The sequence below is a fragment of the Hipposideros armiger genome, unplaced genomic scaffold (genome assembly GCF_001890085.2).
Source record: "Hipposideros armiger isolate ML-2016 unplaced genomic scaffold, ASM189008v1 scaffold_400, whole genome shotgun sequence".
Taxonomy (NCBI): Eukaryota; Metazoa; Chordata; class Mammalia; order Chiroptera; family Hipposideridae; genus Hipposideros; species Hipposideros armiger.
This window is the reverse complement of record NW_017731750.1, coordinates 1,578,469-1,600,742: the sequence shown is the minus strand read 5'-3', so window position 1 is coordinate 1,600,742 and position 22,274 is coordinate 1,578,469. Positions and strand designations below refer to the sequence as shown.

Here is a 22,274-nt window from a genome sequence, read left to right as displayed (position 1 = left end):
TTTAAGGCTTTAAAGTTCTTTTTGATAGGCATGTATTAATCTTAACTAATGTTTGAAACTTATGTAATTTTGCTGTGCATTCAATTGTAATATTTAAAAAGTTTTAGGTGGACTAATATTTAAAAAATTAAAACAATTAAAACACTTTTTAAAAGAAAAGAGACAAGAGAGCTAGCTCTGTCTCTCTATTCTCTACCATGGGGATGCAAGAAGATAATCATTTGCAAACCAGGAATAGGGACCTTGCCAGACACCAAAACTGTGGGAAATAAATGTTTATTGTTTAAGCCACCCAGTCTGTGGCAATTTGTTCCCAAGCTAAGACATCTTAGGACTGCATGGTGGTTCTTAATATCACCTTTCTGTGGATGAAAAATTGAGGTGGATGTGTTAAGTGGCTTGCCCTTTGTATGACACGCCCCTTGTTTCTTTACACTACTACATACCTAAGGAGACACAGGAAATCACGGCCCTGCCTTTAGGTGTTCAATTTTATTTTGAGTGGGGAGGGAGAACTGCTCAGAGCAGGGACAGGCAGGTTTGGGACAGATAATTGGGAGACCCTGAAAGCCAAGTGGAGGTGTTCGGACCAGTTGTGGGGTACAGTGGAGAACACTGCAGTGTTTGAGCAGAGGAGCTCTGGGACCAGAGGGCCAGTGGTGTGCATGATGAAGGAAGGGCTCAGGGAAGAGCAGAGGCAAGGAGTCCAGGTTGGGAAGCAGGTGCCGTGACACAGGGTCATATGATGAGCATGGTTGTTGTAGAAATAGAAGTGAAAACAGATATTGGAGTCTTTGCAAAGGAAGAACTGTGAGGATACAGGAGACTGGATATAAGAGAGAAAAGAGAAGAAAGGGTCAAGGGTAGCCTTTTTATTAATTCTTGACACCTGTGCCATTCACTGTACCTGACACAGAGCGATCAATGAATGTTAGTTGGAATATTGAATGGCGATGGGTAGAGGGCTGAGGGGATGAAGCTTGCTTACAGACCACTAAATTAACAGTTCCCTAACTTACATGTGCATCAGGATCACTGTGAGGGCAGTTACTGGGTCCCACCTGAGTTTCTGAGTCTGCAGGTCTGGAGTGGGCCCCCAAATTAGGTTTCTAACAAGTCAAGCTGATGCTGTCGGCCCAGGGCCATACTTTGAGAATCAACTGTTCACAGTCAAGAGAACCTTTATGAATTCTGCTGTCTGTCCTTTATGCTTCAAGGCTGACTATATAAGAATGTTTTTCTCCCAGTCTCGTCTGCTGGATTTGACCATCAGAGAGGTATCTTTGGGATCACAAATCACGATTTAACATTTATAAGAAATCTACTTTATTACTTCACTTAAGCTCTGAAACCGGTTTCTGCAGCCTCTCGGGTAACATTTTGAGAGCACTGCATGTTCCACCACAAATTCTTCGTGAGCAAATGAGGAGGCTTTCCAAGTGTTACAGCAGACTCTGTGTCCTGGGAGGGTAGAGCTGGCTGGCTCCAGCAGTACACACAGTGGGAGGTCCTCCTGGGATTACGTTATGTTCATTAGCTGATTTGCTAATCATGACCTCATGTATCATTGGGTAGGGCGTCCTGAACATCTTGCCAATTTGCTGGGGTCTTCTTGGGTTTATGTTTGGTTTGCAAGAAAAGAATGTTTCTGTAAATGAACCGCTTCATGCTTTCAGACTTTGCAAGCTGGGCCTTTAGTTGCGGAGGGTAATTGTTTCTTAGAACAAGCTACTTCATGTCAGTGGACTGCATGGGCTGTTGTAGAATTGTGGACATGGTGGAATTTCGTGATGTGGAGAATGAGGAGGTTCAACTTTTTAATGTCAGTTCCTAGCAGAAACTGTCTCTGAAAAGATGACAGTGACCTGGCTGCCTTTGTCTTTTCTCCAGGAACTGAGCCTGAGCACTTGGGAACATATCCACTCTCTATTTGGGCATTTAACCATGTCATCCCTCTGGTCCATGGTGTCTGATGGCTTGGCTGTCCTCGCACACTTCTTCCCAGGGTAGCTCTTGAAGACAGGAGAATCACCCTGAGCAATACCACTGGCCTTGACCTGGCATGCTGTCCACACGCTGCTGTTCCCCCCGATTACGACCTCTTCACTCAGACGCCATGTGCTTTACAAAGGCCATCAGTCCCATGGTTTTGAGATCAGGGCCCTTCTGGCGAGTCCTAATGTCCTCTCAAGGAGTTTTCCCTTTAGTGGTTTCCCCAGGGGAGAAGAGTTCATTCTGGGAGGTACTCATCAACACCCTGACGTCTGACCCCTTTGAGGACATGTCTTGCCACCCCACTGCCCAGGCCAGAGTCCAGTGTCTGCTGCTTGTCTGTAAAAAACAACAAACAAGCCAGTGGCACAATAACCACACCCTCACTAAGAACTGCCACACAGTGTGTTATGGGCTGAATTGTGTCCTCCCAAGAGTCGTATGTTAAAGTCCTAACCCCTAGTACCTCAGAATGTAAGTATATTTGGAGATAAGGTCTTTAGAGAGGTAATTAAGTTAAAATGAGGTCGTTAGGGTGGGCCCTACTCCATTATGACTGGTGTTCTTATTGGAAGGAAATTTGGACACAGAGGAAAGACCTTGTGATGACATAGTGAGAACGCAGCTGTCTGAAGCCAAGGACGAAACCAACCCTGCTGACACCTTGATCTCAGACTTCCAGCCTCCAAAACTGGGAAAATAAATTTCTGTTGTTTAAGCCCCCAAGTCTGTGGTACTTTGTTAGGCATCCCTAGCAGACTAATATACACCATGTGCTATAACCACGTCCTCCACATGCTGTGGGTGCTGTGGCCGAGTTTCAGTCTTCCTCAGCTCTGGCCCTTAGACTTATGCAGAAAGCTTAGAATCAGACACAGCCATCTGCTGTGTGTCTTAATTACACATACTTTACCTCAGGACAATCCTCCTCATCTTTAGCTCTACCATCTAAGAGACTTACTGTCTTAGGATAGGCTCGGTTGGGTTAGAGACTGACTAAAATTGCCAACTCCCTGGCCCAGCTGTCAGAATTCCCTTCCCTCTCTCAAGACGGAAAACAGCTGGTTATGTTAAAAGGGCCATGCACTTACCGCCTTCTTGGTTTTCCTGTGTGGTGGGTATTATTACAGACCCATGTTACATTAATCTACGTGTACCCACATCTGCAAATGCTGTCAGCTGGTGTTAACTGGAATTCTCAATTAACTTTTACAGGAGTACTAAACATTTCATGGGAAATGATGGAGGGAGTTTAAGGCAGAGAGTTCTGAATCTGGAATCAGCCTGCCACACAAACTGTGGGACCTGGGGCATTATCTAATCTTCTATAACTCAGTTTCTATATCTTCAAGATGGGGGCAATAATTACAGTCAGTCGCTGTGCAGCATAGAGATGCAAGTTATGAAGCATGGGCTCTACCTGGAGTGAACACTTAGGAACACGTAGTTAGCTTTTACGATTATGACTTTCAGAGTAAAGTCCTCTAGGATAATTCCAGATCCCAGAGTTCCCTGTGAATCATAGATATATATTAGATAGTCGTGGTTATAATTTTATGTTAAGTACCTATTGAGGCTCCCCAAAAATGGTCATCTATGTAAAGCAACTATACACAATCCTAGTTTTTGAACAAAGAGAATTCTGCTTTTTTTGGGTCTTCTGAATCCTTAGATTTATATTTTCTGGCTAACTTCCTTTTGTTATTTAAAACCAGGAGCTAAAATTGCATCCATCTCCATTCTCCCTTCCCAGGAAAAGGGAACACTCATCTACTTGGGTTGAACTCTAGGACCTGATGGGACCAGGTTTATAGTGGGCTGGGTCAGGGCTTGTGAAAACCTGTGCCTGAGAGCGGCTTCCTTTGCTTTCTCTCACAGGTGCAGCAGCCCTAAGCTGAGCTGGGCCCCACCTTCTGGGGTGGGCCCAACTATCTTGCCATGTTTGCTCTTCTGTGGGCCCTCCATGATTTCATATTTTAAGTGGAGAGTGTAAGAGCTCACATTGGGTTTGGGCTTAGTGGGTGGGAGGGGCCCTGGAGCATGATCATGGGTCTCACGCAGCAACCAGATTTCACTTCACGTTTGCCATTGCCTCTTGGGTGCGACTCAACCCTGGTAGCATGATGGGAAGTAGGGGCGATCAGCTTAATACCATTAAAACCCCAAACTTTATAGCTGTGAGTTCCCTAGCCAGTATGAAAATGGAAGTGGGATTTGGGCCTGTGCAAACAAACTCAGCTACCTGGTTCTGGAAGTGAAGACTGATGCTATAATGGGAAAATAATTGGTTTCCCCAACTCAAAGGCCGGCCTTGCTGCAGCCTACAACTCCTTCCCTCGGACAGAGCCTGTATTTCTCTTATTTCCTTTTTTCACCCTAAAGGTAAAAACACAAGCAGACAGCGGCCCCCACCTCTGCTCCCAGTCCCTTTCCTGTTTTCTCTGGAGTTTGTATCTAAAAGCAAAGCTTAAATCTCTGACAGATGGACCCAGCCACAATGTCAGAAGACACCGTGTGTGGGCCGGCTGAGTAGCACGTTGGTTAAGAGCTGTCTTGGGACTCCAGAGGGCCCCGGTTTGGATCCCACATATGAGGGCCAGTGACACTGCCCTCTGCAGCTAAGATGCTGAACAACAGCTCAACCTGGAGCTGGGCTGCCAAGAGTCGCTGGCGATGGTGTAGGCTGCAGCCCCTGTTGCAGTGTGTTGCCATGGGTTACTGTGTGTAGCCAGCAGCCAGCGTGAGCGGCCGTCCACATCCAGAAGCCAGCGACTGATCTGCCTCACCCGGGAAGAGTGCAATGATGGTGCCAACTTGGGACAGTGAAGCAATGTCCTTACAACTAGACTAAAGAACAAAAGCAACTTGTCTGTTCCCCTTCCCCCAATTGCCCAATTAGAAAAAAAAAAAAGAAGACACCGTGTGCAAAAGAGAGAGGACTTCTCCAAATCTTAGTAGATACATTAAAATGATTAACTCAACAATAAGATCTAAAGACATGGAGAGACTTGCCTCGGACAGGTAGGAATCTCTTCTGAGTTATGCTCACATTTGTCTGCTTTGTTTATTTCGATAATTCTTATTAATTTTGCTCAGTAGTTTTGTTTTTAAGGAAGCCACAAAAATAAATTATTTCCTAATATAACTTTTCCCCTACCATTTTCCATTGTGGAATTCTTTGTTCTTTTGAGAGTATAGTTTGTACAAAAAAGTCAGGAGGTGCTGACCTGCAAGTAGGGTGCAATTGTTTGGGTCCATCTTGGGGAATGACTGGGACAGTGCTGTTGTGGGCCACATCCCTTTATGTGTTGAAATGTCTGCAGTGAAGCTTTAGATACCACTAAAATATAAGTGTATCTCACAAGAAATGGGCCCAGGGAGAGTAAGAAGGTGGTTTTTCTGAGGGGCAGTCTAGTTTAAGTGCAAAATACACCTTCATTTATTAAGTATGTGTGTTTTGATTCATGCCCCACAGCCCTTGAAGAAAAAACAAATGAGGTTTTGCGACAAGAAAGAGGAGAAGTCTGCACACAAGGGTTTGGAGCTCCTTGCACGACAGCCTTCCTCACAGTCCTTCACTCAGACCTTCCTGCCAACAGAGGCTGTGGGGTGGCCTGCCTGACATGTGGGCCCCAGAGGATCGATGGCATTGTGTGCAGGGGCCATCCCGGGAGAGGAGGGGCTGTCAGGGAGAGAGCCTGTGCATGAGAGCTGAACAGTCAGTGTGTCCAGTGGTTAGTGTAGAAAAATAGCAGGGATGTGGGTCATTGGTGCTGTTGCTGTGCTCTGAGGAGGCCCTGCAAGCGATATCTTTGGTGGGGGATCGGGAGAATAGTTGGCCTGGCCTCACCTCTGCCTCAACCACAGCGCCTTTGCTTTGAGCTGTTTATATGTTGGGCAAGCCCCATAGGACTGCTTGAACAAAGGCTGTACAGGCACATCTCCTTTTATTGCACTGTGCTTTATTGCGCTACACAGATGTTTTGTTTTGTTTTTAAAAATTTTTTTACTGGGGGATTGGGGGATGGGAACAGCGCTGGGGAATTGGAGGAAGGGGAACAGACAAGTTGCTATCCTTTTTTTCTTCAGTCTACTTGGGGAGGACGTTGCTTCACTGGCCCAAGTTTGCATCATCATTGTGCTCTTCCCGGGTGAGGCAGATCAGTCGCCGGTCTCTGGACGGCCGCTCACTGGAGCTGCTGGCCGCTCACGCTGGCTGCTGGCTACACACGGTAGCCCATGGCAACCCACTGCTGCAGGGGCTGCAGCCTACACCGTCGCCATCGACTCACATAGCCCAGCTCCAGGTTGAGCTGTTGTTCAGCATCTTAGCTGTAGAGGGCAGTGTCACTGGCCCTCGTATGTGGGATCCGAACCGGGGCCCTCTGGTGTCTCAGGCCAGCTCTTAACCAACACGCCACTCAGCCGGCCCCAGATATTGTGTTTTGCAAACTGAAAGCAAGACCCTCCACGGGCAAAAAGATTACTACTCCTTTATTGCAATACTTGCTTTATTGCAGTGGTCTGGAATCGAATCCACAATATCTCTGAGGTGTGCCTGCAGATGAAATAAGGCTAAAAACCAAGTCTCCTGAGCAATGCCCAGAGGCCCGAGGCTTGGTCATTAAGAAAAAGCAGCTGCACAAAATGAGCTTGAACTTGAATTTCAAACGTGAAGCTAAGAATGCAAAGCATCCAAAGAGAAGACATAGAAGGCCCAGTTTAGAGCTAAAATTCTGCCTGTTTGTTGGAAAAAAAATTTTTTTTTGGTATTTCTAAATTGAGGTGTAATTTACATATAGAGTGAAATGCACAGATCTTAACTGTAGGGTGTGATCAGTTTGGACAAACCACATTTGTGTAATCCACACCCCACCCATGCACAGAACAGTTCCATCACCCCAGAAAATTCTCTTGCACCCCTTCTTAGGCAGCTCTCCACGTCCACCAGAAACAAGCATTATTCTGATATTTTTCTCTGTAGATTAGTTTTGCCTGTTCTAGAACTTCACAGAAATGAAATCATACAGTATATACTCTTTTGTGGATGTTTTTCTCCTTCTCTCTGCATAATGTTTTTGCATTTATATTTATCAGGGGTCTGCAAACTTTTGTTTTTATTTGTTTAGCCTTTTTAGTTATTTTATTTTTGAAAGATTTATATTAAAAATATAGCTAACATACAATATTATGTTAGACACCTGGATGCCTGCTGTCACCTGCCAGCTCCCTTATGGTTCAGCCACTGATAAAGCCTCGTGCGATACATGAGTTGGGTGAGGCAGGGTCCCAGGGAGTCACTAGAGTGGGAAGAGTTGTGGTCACCAGGTTAACGCAGACTCTGGTTTGGTGTCAGTGCTGAGTCTGGAGTGACTCAGCAAGTCTCAGAGTACACCGAATCCAGTTGCTGTCTGCCTGAACTCGATAATTTTCTAAGAAAGAGTGCAATTTGGGAGGGGCTGGCTGCTCTTGGAGAAAATGCCTCCGGTGGGGCGAGAGTTGGGTGGGGTGGAGTCCGAACTGAGTCAGCAGGGCCCAGCAGTGAAGCTCACCATGCCAATCAGATTCAGATTTGGCCTGTGGGGGGGGGGCGCTCAACACAAGAAAGATGGTGCCTGCCTACCAGCTGCATGGAAGCAGACCCCTCACTGGGAAAATGCCAACTGTCCTCCAGTTTTCCACCTGAAGTCAGACACCTCAGTCTGCCTCCCGTATGTTTCTGAGGCCCCCCGAGTCACTGTCCCTCCTCTGGAGCCCAAGGTGAGTACCTGCAAGTGAATGAGTCTGTGCATGGTCCATTTAATAGGATGCCTGGGTTTCCCTCAGCCTTCCTTTCCACCTGAACCGTCAGAATCCCCACTGTTTTTCACTGCCAGATATTGTGGGGGCTTCTTTACCCAGCACCAATACTTCAAGCTGGGGAGCCTAGTGGGGGGTCTGGGGTCCCTCACTTTCAGGGGGAAACTCCACGGCTGAGATATCCCTCCTGATTCTCAACTGCTGCAGGGAGGTTTGGGGCCCATTTTGAGTCTGTGCCCCTCCTACCAGTCTTGATGTGGCTTCTTCTTTATATTTTTAGTTATAAGAGTTCTGTTTGGCTAGACTTCAGATGGTTCTTCAGGTTGATTGTTCTATAATTTAGTTGTAATTTTAATGTGTTCATGGAAGGACTCAGGCACAGTGTTTATCTACTTAGCCATCTTGGATCTCTGCAAACTTTTTCTTAAAGAAGCATATATTGGGTTATTGGAAAAGTCATGATGCATTTTTGCAATGAAAAATATAGAAAAAATATGTCGTGACTTTTTCGACAACCCAATAGTAAATATTTTAGGCTTACCAGTCACAAGGTCTCTGACAATATGCAAATGACTAGGTGTGGCTCTGTTTCAATAAAACTTTATTTACAATAACAGATGGCTGGTCTGCAGGTATAATTTGTTGACCTGTGATCTACGTTATTTTGTTTATCAGGAGTTTTGTTCCTTTCTGTTGAGTAGTCGTCCATGTATGGATGTATCATAGTTTATTTATCCATCCTCGTATTGATGGACACCCAGGCTGTTTCCAGTTTTGGGCTATTGTCAATAAAGCTACTATTACAAATGTTTTTATGTAAGACTTTTATGTGCCTAAGTTTTAATTTTTCTTGCGTAAATACCAAGGAGTGGAATTACTGTCATAGGGTAGGTGTTTATTGAACTCTTAAAGACACTACTAGACAATTTTATTAAGTCACTGTACCAATTTAGGCTTCTGTCAACAACATATGCGTGTTCCGCTTGCTCTTCATCCTCACTAGCGTTTGGTGTTATCAGTCTTCTTCCTCTTAGCCGTGACAGTGGGTGTGAAATGGAATCTTCTTGTGCTCTGGATACTTTGTGATTGGTGTGGTTCAGTCCCAGTCTCGTCTGTGTCTCCGAGGTGGCTGGAGAGGCCATAACTTTTACTGCTATCAACCTCCCAGGCTTTTAATCGCCTCTCTTTACACAGAGCCTGAATGAGTAGATAGCATGTGTATACCCAGACTCTTTGACAGAAAGTATTTTGGCCTTTAATCATCATCTACTTTAATTGTTCACATGAATCAGATTTTACACTGATACCCTCTTTACCTTTTTTGGTATAAACGCCCCACTTTCTTGGCTTGGTTGAGCAGAGCTGGGAGAAGGATGTCAACAACGACATCATTTCTGGCTTTACAAATGCCATGGTCTTTCCTCCTTCAGAGCTTAAGACCAGGCCGGCCCCCACTTATTGCAACACCTAGCCGATTCCTTCCTGCCATATGGTTGATTTTCCCCCGGGGTTGAGGAGGAAGATTGAGAAAACAGACCTATATGCTGCTGGCTGTTCTGGTTGTGTTTGGACAGGGAATTTAATTCATGTCAGAAAATAGCAGTATTCTTATTTTATTGATTTCCTTTTGCTCTTCTTATGAAAAGAAAGAATACAAGCTGAGAAATTAGCTACAGAAATAGCAAGAATAATAAACTAATGCATTGTTGGTGCATGTGCAGTTAAAAAAAGAATAATGTTTTACTTTCTTTTGGTGTGTCTTGACAAAAAACAAACTGGCTTTTTGTATCAAAGTGGTGTTTGAGATACACAGGATTCTTGTGTCCATTGTCTTATTCACTAACAAAAATAACTCTGTGAAGTAGTTTTTGGTGTTTTTTTTTAATCAGATGATACCCATTTTTAAAAAAGGTATCTGAGGGTCACAGACATTTAGTAACTTGCCCAGTGTCACTTAGCTTGGACTGTGGTCCTAGTTGAATAGGTATTTGAAATTGCAAACTTCTTGGTTTGTCATAAGATACTTCAGTGAATTATTTTTCCCACCTTGGAAAAAGAGATGTGGAATCTAAAAAAAAGTTTTTGGATGCAGAGGGTCAAATAATGTTATTCTCAGGAAGGTACAATATTGAAATTAGAGGAGAGAGAAGGGACATGTAGGTTTTTGGGAACTGAAGTCGATGTAGAGATTCATCCTTGTGATGAAACAGAGCCTGCCACTGTCGTGGTGCTTACTAGTGGGGACATGAGGTGGCAGGGGTGACATCCTGGATAATAAGAGGAAGAGCTTTTATTCTCCGTGTGTCCTGGCTAAGTCATTGAATTCCTCTGTACCTCCATTTTCTCACCTGTAAAATTTGTTATTGGATATGATCTTCTTTATTCCTTCCAGCTCTAAGCTTTACTCATTACCTTAAGTAACTTCCTCCATTTTAGTTACTTCCTTAAACTGAAGAGTGATATCTTGGCAGAGTTATGAACAAAATACTAGCACTCTTCAACGGGCAGTGCTGTCTCAGATTTGTATGGTCCTATTGGAGGAAGGTCCTTAAGAATTTAAATAGATGAAGAGATGGGTAAGAGCTGTGTGTCCCTGTGGCTAGAGACACCATAATACCACTGCAATTGGTTTTGATTGTTGCACCATCTGCAGGTCCCTGGGATGTGAGTTGATGTAGAAATGTGTTTGTCCAGCTCTGGCCTGGGACTGAGGGGGTAAATGGGAAGGTAATAGTAGCTGATATGTATTTTGCACATAGCCTGTGTCTGGCCCCTGCTTAGAACTTTACATACATTACTATATTATATCTTCATAACAGCTCTGTGGAGTGGGTACCATAATTAACATCATTTTACAGATGAATGCTTCCTTTAAATGATGTACCTAAGGTGACAGAGCTGGGATGTGAACCTAGGTTGTTTAACTCTGAGGCCTGTGCTCTCAGTCATTATTTCATGAGTAGCCACAAAGTAGTAATATAGACAAGCCAATGTTTCCTGACACATGGTTTGTCCTGACACTGTGCTGAACACTGTCCATGTATTAGGAAGCTGTGGGGGGAGAGGCAGGTTGGTTGGCAGGGTCTAGGGCAGGGGACACACAATGGGTTAATGCTCTGTTTTCTTGGGTTCTGTATCTATTTGGCAGCAATTACCCATGGGCCCAAACTAACTGCCAAAGTGGCTTACAATCTCCTGCGATCCAGAGTGCATGCTCTAACCACCTCCTTATCTCACTCTCAGACCACACCAGTATCCCCCTGCCCTATGTCACACAGAGCCAGGTACCAGACAAATAGGACAGTCCCATGCCCAGGCATACTGGAATTATTCAAACCAGTCAATTCTAAGCTGTTACCTGCTTTGCCTTGCTTTCCCCAATAAAGGCCATGGGCTAGGCTTTCTTCTCACTTCTCCTTCTGTCTCCTGACCAACCCCTGGTATGTCCCCAGATAGCTCTGTATGGTGTGGCATGCCCTCTTCTCTTGGGAAATGTAAGTAATAAAAGTATTTTAATGGCATTAGCCTCTGTTGTGAGTCACCTCCATAAATTAAAATCCTGTGGTACAGTTGAGACAGTTGGACAAATTTTGCTGACCAAATACTTGTTTGGAAGGGAAATCCAGACACTGGGGAATGGAATCATTGGCTCTAGGTACATGGAAATTTAAAAACTGCCACAGAGTTCACTGGGCTTTTAGGGAGGTGTTTGAACGAAGTTGATGTCTGGCCCCAGCCGTGGAAAGAGAAGAGGCTTTGCACCTGGCCTGCTTCATGTGCAGTAAAGAAAACCTAGCAGGCCTGAGACTGCTGTCCTCACAGAGGTCTGCTTGCAAGGCTGGCCTTTGGCTGGCACCTGAGAACTTGGATTTCGGGAGGGTTCCCACAATTTTCTAACTGATAAAAGTGGCTCACGGTGCCTAACCTGTGTGTGCAAATAATATGGTGTATACTGAGCACCAGTTTGGGTACGTGATAGGCCCATGTAACCAGCCCTCCATAAAAGCCTTGAGCACTGAGTCTCTAATGAGCTTCCCTGGTAGAAGATATTTCACATGTGTTGTCATGACTCCTTCCTGGGGAAACGAAGTGCCTCCTGTGCGACTCCACAGGGAGAGGACTGAAGCATGAGCCTCGCTTCCTCCAGACCTTGTGCCGTGTGCCTTTCCCTTTGCTGATTTTGTGTGGTTTCCTCTCATGGCCATGCATGATAGCCATGAGCATGACTATGTGCCCAGTCCTGTGAGTGCTCCTAATCAGCCCCTGGCCTGGGGCACCTGAAGTAAAACCTGGTTATGTTACCTAATAGTGGGTGGCCTTGAGACTGTCACTGATCATACTATAACCTTGTTCCTCATCTGTAAAACAGAGATGAAAATACCAACTTCTAATGGATATGGTCTGGTGAGAAATATGCACATAGTAGTTCTCAACATATATCAGTTCTTTTCTGTTCTCCCATCCAAAAACAGTAACTAACCAAAATGGGTGTGATGAGTAGATGGGCATTGCTGCAAGAAAGGGGAGATCTTCAGTTTCCTGTTATCATTTCCTTGGTCCATTGTGTTATGTTACTTGCTCTCTGTTTACCTTGAATATACCTATATACTTGGCCCTGTACGAGGGAAATTGAGAGGGAACCAAAAGACTTTGGCCTTCCAGAATTTCCTCTGGGTTGTCTGGACTGGCAGTAAATGACTAATGCCAGCACAGAACTCAGAAAGAAGAGCCTTGTGATTAAGCATACTATAGTTTATGTAGCTATAGTTTATATATAGTTTATATATATATATATATAATATATATTATATATATATAGTTTATATATATATAGTTTATATATATATATAGTTTATATATATATATATATATAGTTTATATAGTTTATTTTGCTACCCTCTCCTCTCCTAAAAAAGGAAATCTGGGTCAAAACTGAATGTGGAGTTCTCTTCATTTATGTGCTGTCTGCATGGGTTCTCACACTTGAGCTGACTTCAGCATCACCTGGAGGGCTTCTTTAAACCAGGTTGCTGGCCCACCCTCCCGCCAGAGTTCCTGATTTCTAGGTCTGGGTGGGGCCTAAGAGTCCCTCTTCCTAAACAGTTCCCAGTAGCTGTTGATGCTGCAGGTCCTGGCTGCTCTTTGGAAGCCTCCGCTGGACTGCAGCTTCCATTACAGCAAAGCTGGCTCTAGTTGAGAGACACATCTTTTCTTTGTCAAGAGTGACTCACTCAAGAACTTTACTGTACTGCTTTTAACCTGATTAAATGACCAAGGAGTTTAAGTTTAATTTACAAGGCAAGAAACCTTGAATTTTTCTTTGAAAGATCTCACAAATGATTCATTTATTTTTTTCATGGGCTGACTATACAAGTTCTAACAAAAGACCTGTGTAATGTTCTCTTGTTTGGCTTATGTTCAGAATGCCATTGTAACTTTTGTAACCCTCTGATATATGTAAGTGGTTTGAGTAGATCCTTATGGGTTAGGATTCATAATCATCCATCCATTCATCCTTCCATCCACCTACACATCCAGCCACCCACTCACCCATCCATCCATGCACTCATCCATCCATCCATCATCCATCCATCCATCCACCCACCCACCATAATGTGCTGGTAGGCTGTAGAGTTATAAAGAAAATTAAGACCATATCCCTGCTCTCAAGAGCTTTATGGTACTGTAATACAGAGGGTGCCAAAAAAAAATATATGTACACATTTTAAGAAAGGAAAAAACTGTATTCAAATTACCCTGATGGTAACCACTTTGAGCACCTCTTGTAATTGCAGAAGTCAAACATGACTTGTATTCATCTTTCGTTATTGGTATATATTGAGTATTACAATTTTAATACAGTTTTTTCCTTTCTTAAAATGTGTATACATTTTTTGGGCACACTGTAGAAACTTCTCTATCTTGTCTTTCCTAAAGTAAAATGGGCATTTCTTTTTTCTTAGCGAGTTACTAGTTAAATCCATTGGATTAATACTGCCACTTCCCTGGAAATATATATTTTTTAGAAAATGTTTTGAGAAAGCTATGATTTCTTGAAATAAATGCACAAATGTTGTTAACCCAGTGATTTTTGGTAAAAAACATTTTTTTCCAAAGAAACTTTTCAAAGCCTCTTGATGATAATGGCAGAAAGGTTTTCTCTGAATAAGGATGCTACTTTTTAGAAAGCTCTGCCTTGTTATCAGACTATCATAAAGACCCACGTGTGTTTCAGAAAGCCTGGCCAGGGGTTCTGTGCAGGATGGTTGTGGAAGCTGTTTCTGCAGTGATGGAGTGCCTGGCTGAGTCTGCCCACACCAGGCACTGGCAACCAGTAGCGAGCACCCGTCAGTAATTCCAGAGCACCTTCCTGGGAACTTTTTGACCAGTCACCATTTGGCCTTGAGTGCCAGGTGAGGTGATTCAGGTAACTGCATATCTGCAGGTATAAACTGCCTGAATGGCTCCTCAAGGCTGGTTATGAAGGATGTAAAATGGGGTATTTGCTCTGTGTGTCCTTTCATTCTGCCAAAGTGTTAAAAAAATTGACATTGTAAACTTTTATTAAACTATCTGAATTATTTTCATCTCTCCTTATCCTTGTCCCATCTTTATTTAAATACATGGAGCTTTCTCCATGGTTTAGTCATTATGGCCATTCAATTTTTTCAGCTTTTCTCTTTACATTATTTGGCAAAATGTTCTTTCTTACTCCTACATGGTGGTAATTACTCCATAATAGTCCATGGTTTAATATACCCTTTATTGCTTTTCCATTTCCCATTGCTGGATGTTAGGTCATTTCTATTTTTAAAAAATAACTAAATCCTTCTATTCCTCCCATCTATATACAGGGGGAAAAACACGCAAATTCTGTTTTCTTCTTTTGAATTATTTATATACATTTATATGATTGTGTTGTTCTTATTGTATTTTTAATTACTCTTGATATAACTAGCCGGACTTTCTTCCCAAAGAATTGAGCTAATTTACTTATCTCCTTACCAAAATTGGGCTTAATATAATACTTTTTTTGTTTTTTTAATTTAATACATTTTAAAGAGTGCACCCACTGTTTTGATTTGAATTTCTTTAATTACCAGCACATTAAACCCACTTTAGTTATTGACTTACTAAAGGAGTTCTGTTCACGCCCATGTTTGTGTTTGTGCTGGAGACTGGTGGAATGTTTTCCTTTGAATGAGGTATTTATATATACAGAGGGTGCCAAAAAAATATACACATTTTAAGAAAGAAAAGAAAACTGCATTAAAATTGTAATACTCAATATATACTGATAACAAAAGATGAATACAAGCCATGTGTATACATTTTTTTGGCACCCCTGGCATAGTATTTGTGTGTGTTAATAATATTTATGAGTTTTCCAATACTATTGTTTTCTCTTTCAGTTTTCTGGGCTTCATAAAAGTTGATAATATTTATAAAATTTCATGAAATAATAATAGCTGCCTGTTAAGAACTCAGATATTTATTGAATGAATGAAGGGTTATCTTTCCTTCAAAATCTCTTCTATTATGGTAACTTTATACAAACCTTTACTCATGAGAAGAATGTTATTTTGTTTTATTCTAATTGTTCTTATGTGTGATTTGTTATATTTGCCATTTTTTTGCCACTAAATTTAGATTGGGTATAGATCTAAGTTAATTTTTCTTCATTTTGTTATTCAGTTTCTGTCATAATGTATGATATTACCTTTTATTTTCCCACTTGTTTAATTCTTTAAAAAATTGGATCTACTTCTGAGGTGTCTCTTCTGCCTCAATAATCTTGGCTTGGCTTGAAGCCATTGTTACTGTTTATGATATGTTTGTTTTGAACATATTCTAATGTTCAATGGAGAAAATCCTCTTTATTCATCTCTTTCCCCCAAATGGTAATATTTTTCCTTTTTTTTTTTGCTCTTTTAACTGCATTTTACATACAATAGTATAAATAAGTAATGAAAAGTTTTATAGAACAAAAGGACATAGAAACAGAACTCTTCCTTCTCTAGTTCCAGTGAAATATAATTAGAGAACTTTCAATTATATATTTTAAAAAATTTATCATATATAACTGATTGTGATAACCTATTCACTATATATATATTAGGTGTGATCAAAAGATACAGTGAAGGGCCGGCCGAGTGGCGCATTGGTTAAGAGCTGGCTTGGGGCGCCAGTTCTGAGCAGCAGGGCCCCGGTTCGGATCCCACATGGGGCCAGTGACACTGCCCTCTACAGCTAAGATGGTGAACAACAGCTTGACCTGGAGCTGGGCTGCCGTGAGTTGCCGGCGAAGGCGTAGGCTGCAGCCCCTGCTGCAGTGGGCTGCCATAAGCTACTGTGTGTGGCTGGCAGCCAGGGTGAGCAGCTGGCAGCTGGTGTGATTCCCCAGCACTGTTCCCCTCCCCAATTCCCCAATAAAATCTTTAAAAAAAAAGATACAGTGAATGTTTAAATAAAATTATTACAGTAAAAGACACATTGCTATTAATCCCCCTCAAAATACTCCCCTTCGCTTCAAACACACTTATCCCATCATTCTTGCCACTTTCTGAAGCAGTTCTGGAAGTCCTCTTTCGTGAGTGTCTTTAGTTGCGCTGTCATGGCTGCCTTGATGTCCTGAATCAATTCAAAATGTTTACCTTTCATGGTCATTTGGACTTTGGGGAAGAGCCAGAAGTCATACGGTGCCAGATGTGATGAATAAGATGGATGATGACACACTGTAATATTTTTATTTGACAGAAATTGCCATACCAGAAGCGACATGTGACATGGAGCTTTTGTAATCAACAAATAAGGTGAATGGTGCTGCCGAGTGCCATCCAATGGAAAGGCAGGGATCTTCAATATGGGAAGCAGTGCATCAAACCTTAGGAACAGTGTCACAGGTTTCAACTTGTTTGGTGCAGTCAGTTGAGCTACAGTTGAGAGAAGGTGTGTTTTGAAATGTGCTGTAAATCATCCTGTATCATGACAATGCTCCATGTCACACATTGCTTCTGGTATATGGCAATTTTTGTCAAATAAAAACATTACTGTGTGTCCTTCTTCACCTTATTCACTGGATCTGGCACCATGTGACTTCTGGCTCTTTTCCAAAGTCAAAATAATTCAGGACATCGAGGCAGCCATGACAGTGCAACTGAAGACACTCATGAAAGAGGACTTCCAGAACTGCTTCAGAAAGTGGCAAAAACAATGGGATAAGTGTGTTGGAAGTGAGGGGGAGTATTTTGAGGGGAATTAATGGCAATGTGTCTTTTATTGTTTGATCACACCTTGTATAATATTTATAAAATCATGATGTTGTATACCTAAAACTAATACAATGTTGTAATGTCAATTACATCATAATAAAAAATCATCACATAGACAATATTACAATAGTAAAGAAAACAAAGTGAAAAATTCACTGATAGTCCCCTGCAATATTTTCTTGAAGCACACACATAATTCTGTTTATATGTATATGAAGTTTTAAATAGTTTTAAATGTAGCTAAACTTCAGTGTCATTTTAAATGTATTCATTTAACTTTATATCACAAAGCCTTCTCCATACTATTATGTTTTGAGTAATTATTATTTTACTTGAGTAAGTAAATGCTACTCCATTGAATTTGTGTTAAATTATTTACCTAACCAGTTCCTTTTGTTAAATAATTAGACTGTTTTTATCATTTGCTATTATAGATAGTGCAGTAATAAAATTTGCAGTGCCTATGACCTTTTCTTATTGAAAATGATGTTTTAGGATATGACACTGCAGTGGGTCACTAGACCAAAGCATATAGACAAATGGGTGTTTATACAAATTGCCAAGTTGCTTTCCCAACTTGAGAATTTATATAAGTTGTATAACATAAACAATTGCTTGGTGAATTTTGCCACAGCTTTGCTTTTCGTATGTGTGTGTGTGTGTGTGTGTGTGTGTGTGTGTGTGTGTGTATCAAGCAATAGTCACCTTGTACACATGAAGTTAGCAATATACTCATATATATTACATGAGTACAAGGTGATCATATAGTTTCAATTTGTATTTCCTTGATGTTGAACATTCTCCATTTGTTCATTTCTATGGTATTTTTTGTGTGAGTTGTGTCCCCTGTCTAATTTACCCACCCACTCAACAGAGCTTTTTTGAGCATCCATCAAGGGAAGGCCAGGCCTCGTGCAGTGACTGCTCAAACAGCCACAGGCATCCCTGCCCACTCAGAGGAGGGGAAGTGGACGATTCAACAGTTGTGAGAAGGACCACAGTTGGGAAGGGAGGTTGCTGGGCAGCACATGGCGGGGCACCTGATGGGACCTAATTTCCCACCTTTCCCAGTCCTTGGTCCTTTCCCAACTGCAGGAGTGATGTATAAACCAGGTGACCCCATGAGGACAATAGCACTGCATGACTTACTGTCTGTCCTGATTTGGCCAGAGACAGCACGAGACGCATTGGCATTAGAAGCTCTTTTTAGTACAGAGGCCCAAGTTAATCTTTTTGTAACTAAATGAGATTCTTTCTCTTTATAATATTACTCTTTGAGGTACAAAGTCATTCCCCAAATTCCTCCCCAGAGATTCCCATAATGACACTAAATAGACTATATGTAGCCCCGATTCTAATTAGTTCTATTTTACTTGCAAGATTTTTTTCACGATGATTCCACTTCTGTGAGGAATAGAGAGAGGCTCTGTTGTCAGAGTGAGCGAGGTGGTGGGTGCCCAATACAGCTCTGATGAAAACCTCTGCACAGGCAGAGTCCTTTATTGTTCTGGGCAAAGCATGCAGACCATGTCTGGGTTCTCCCATTTCCCCTCTTGGTTTGCTCTCCCTGCACAAGGTCCCCCTTTCTTCCTCAAGACTGATCAGTAAGTACAGTTTCTCTGGAATCTACCAGCCTCACTTTTGATGCCTTTCTCTCCTCCCATAAAAGAGAGCCCTTCTCTGAATTGTGCCTTTGATCAATCGTGTTGTATCTGTATTTAGATTTTAATCCAATTTCAATGGCTTTTTTAACTTGTAAGCTTAAACCATGCCCTTTTTTTTGTCATATCTTATCTTTTGGTTTTATTTTTGACATCATCTATTATTGTGCTACCACCCTCTTCTTTCCTGCCCCTGCAATCATCTGTTACATGAAGCCAGACTCATTTAGTTGCATCTTCTCTAGTGATGTGGGAGACAGCTATCCTGTTTCATTATTCCACTAATACTCACTGAGTGCTAAAAGGCATTTGATGAAAGGCTAAGTGGACAGTAGGGATGATGGAAGTGGGCTTGTGTGGGAGCAGGATAGAGCAGGGTGCGTATCACCTCAGGTGGACAGTCTCTGAGCAAGGGCTTCCTGAGGCAAGAAACAAGCCACCTTGAGTGTCACTAGTGCCTGGAGTTTAGGGGAGGCAGTGAGAAATGAACTGAGAGTTGGTGGCCATATGTACCATATTCATGAGTGTGAACTTGACTTTAAAGACATGATGAGCCATTGGAGCTACGCCCTCAGCATCATTTTGAAATGGAGAAGCAAAGGTTCATTTAAGAAGATTTCCTGACCCCATTGCTCTTGCTTGAGCATTTGTCTTAGACACACATTTAGAGCCATTGGTGTACTTTCAGGTCACAAGATAGACACAAAGCCATAATTTTGGGGTTCTAGAACAATAACAGATACCTGCTCTCACAGGGAGATCCATCAGGAAGAGCCTCACCACCGTAGATTACTGTACCCAAAAGGCCTCAGCCAGACTCTCCCACATAGACTAATCCCCCCAAGAAACATATGACATAGCTTCCGTATTGTGTTTGTGTTAATGTAATAAATGCTTGTAAAATCGTATTGTTGGGGGATGTGACTGCTGGATGTTGACCTGTGAACTGGACCTGGGCAATTGGAGGTTCCATCCCCTCCCCTGTCCTGGGAATGTGTGTTCTGCAGGGTAGAAGCTGCCCAAGAACACAGCCTTGAGATAGTACAGTGTTGTTGAGACCACCTGGATGGTGAACGCGACCTAGCCCAGATAAGGCCTCTTGTGGATGTCACTGAACCCAGTTAAAGCCTCTACATAGACTTCTAAGGTTCTGGTAGACAGGTCTGGAAAATCTACTAGTCTTTCAGTCCCCCAAGACGAGCCTCATATGTAAGTTCCCTGCTTATTAAGCTGCCACCTACCAATCTGGAGTGGCCTGCCTCTTTCTTCAGCCTCTCCCTGCCCTCCTTATGGAGCCAGCTTCAGATTACACCTGAGAAGCTCCCAAGGGGGTTGTGATGCAACACATATAATGTATTTGTATTTCTTTTCTCATGTAAGCAGTTTCAGTACTTTTATGGTAGGATATGGGTTTCCAGGAATGCAATCTCCATTTACAACATTATACTCACAGGAAACAAAGCATTGATTTAGAATTACTTGGCTTGCTACCTTTGTCCAATAATTGATTAAGTCAATGGTTGGCACGCTTCTTCTGAAAAGGGCTGGAGAGTAAATATTTTCAGCTCTGCAGGCCATATGGTCCCTGTCACCACTATACAACTCTGCCGCTGTCGTGTGAAAGCAACCATAGTTACGGCATAAGAAAACGAGCGTGGCTGTGTGCCAGTAAAACTTCATTTTTGGAAAGAGATTTGATTTTCATATAATTTCCATGTATCATAAAATGTTATTCTTCTTTGGATATATTTTCCAACCGTTTAAATACAAAACCATTCTTAGCCCGTGGGCCATACAAAAATGGGCTGTGGGCTGGATTTGGGTCATAATTTATCGACCCTTGGTTTAGGTAATAATTTAGGGTTGTTTGGATAGTTATGGTCCACTTAACACATTGTATGTGCCAGGACTGTGCTGCAAGCTTTCATATATCAGCTCATATAATTATCACAGAAACTTCTATTTATTTATTTATTTATTTATTTATTTATTTATTTATTTACAGGTGGGGAGACAGGCTTACTGAGATTAAGTCACTCGCCCAAGGAGACATAGTAATTGTGTAAAGGTGAAATGACATTTTGAGCTGAACTCTGCCTGAGTTTAGTTTTAACTGTAAAATCCCTGTTCTTGAGGAGTTTAGAGTCGTGGGGAAGACAGTGGGTAATTAAACAACTTTGTAATTGTAGTAGAATGTCACTATAATTCAACTAATAAGTAAATTCCCCAGAGACAACATATTGATAAAGCCCAGGATGAGTTAGCTCTTGGGGCGCTTCTTCACTCTTAATGATAGTACAGGAGAGAGCAGAGACTGGGTGTGAATCGGGCTCCACTACGGGGAAGTTCGGTGACCTCCAAGTTCTTTATCCTTTCTCTACCTCAGTTTCCTCATTTGTAAATGGAAGTAAAAATAGTGTTTACCTTATACATTGTTGAGAGGAGTATATGAGATGGGACAGGCTAAGTGGCGGGCACAATAGTACGTGATCAATAAATGGGAACTGTTGTTCCTGTTTTGAATTTAGAAACAAGTAAAACCTCCATATGTTTGAAACTCATGCTTGCTGCTAAATATTTTCTCCCTGAATCTATAGTTGTGAACTTGTTTTGGAGAAAAAAGGTTATACTTAATGGACTAGTATCATGTTCAATATATTTTCCCTATATTCAAAAATAAAATTGCAGAAGAATTTCCTTTTGTATAAAATCCTGATTAAATTTTTATGGTTGCATAATAATCTAATGTCTTTCAGGATGAAGTATATCACACACATTTTTCCTATGTTTAGAATTGCTTTGCAGTGCTTAGCAAAACCCTTACATTTATTAAAATTTATTGTAGATCTTTCAGATTTGGGAGGGTTTTGTGAGTATATGTGTCTTTATGTGTATAGGTTTTCTTCTTTTTATAATTGCTTGTTTTCTCCCCAATTACTGACTTACTTAAATTTTATATTTCTCATTGGCTTGATATTTTAAACTCTAATAGAAAATCATAAATTACCTTTAGATTAATAAATTTAGTGGTATATAACTGTGCATAGCATTCTCAAAGGACTTTTCTTCATCTTGTGCATTGTTGTTTCTCTTTTCTAATATCATGCATTTGTGTTTTCTCTATTTCTTATTTAAATTAACCTCAGTGTTTTCTGTTATTAGATCTGTTTTGAAAGAAACATCTTATTTTTATTTATTACTCTTCAAACGTATTCACCTGCCTTTTCTTAACACATGTTTATTATATTGTGATCAGAGAATTTGACTTCTATAATAACTACTTCTCTGTGCTTAACCCATATAGTATATTCTCAATTATTATTTATTCCTTTCTTTTTAAAAATCCCATTTTTCATTTATTTGTTCTAATTCTTCATTAATTCACTCTTATTAATGATATTGTCCACGCCCGTGTCTTTGCTTTTTAGTCTATAGATTACTGAATTCTAACAACATGGTTCTATGGTAAATCATTACAAGAGAAATTCTGTCAAGTTCTTTACATTGGCAATCAGTTTTTATTTACGTATTTCATTGACATTTATTATTT

The 22,274-nt window shown here is 41.5% G+C and overlaps 1 protein-coding gene across 1 annotated transcript in view; it reads left to right on the top strand.

The window, feature by feature from the left end:
• The window catches only part of LOC109393959 (putative polypeptide N-acetylgalactosaminyltransferase-like protein 3), a 347,307-nt gene that overhangs the window by 52,411 nt on the left and 272,622 nt on the right, over positions 1 to 22,274 (top strand). The gene's annotated exons all lie outside the window — the stretch shown is intronic.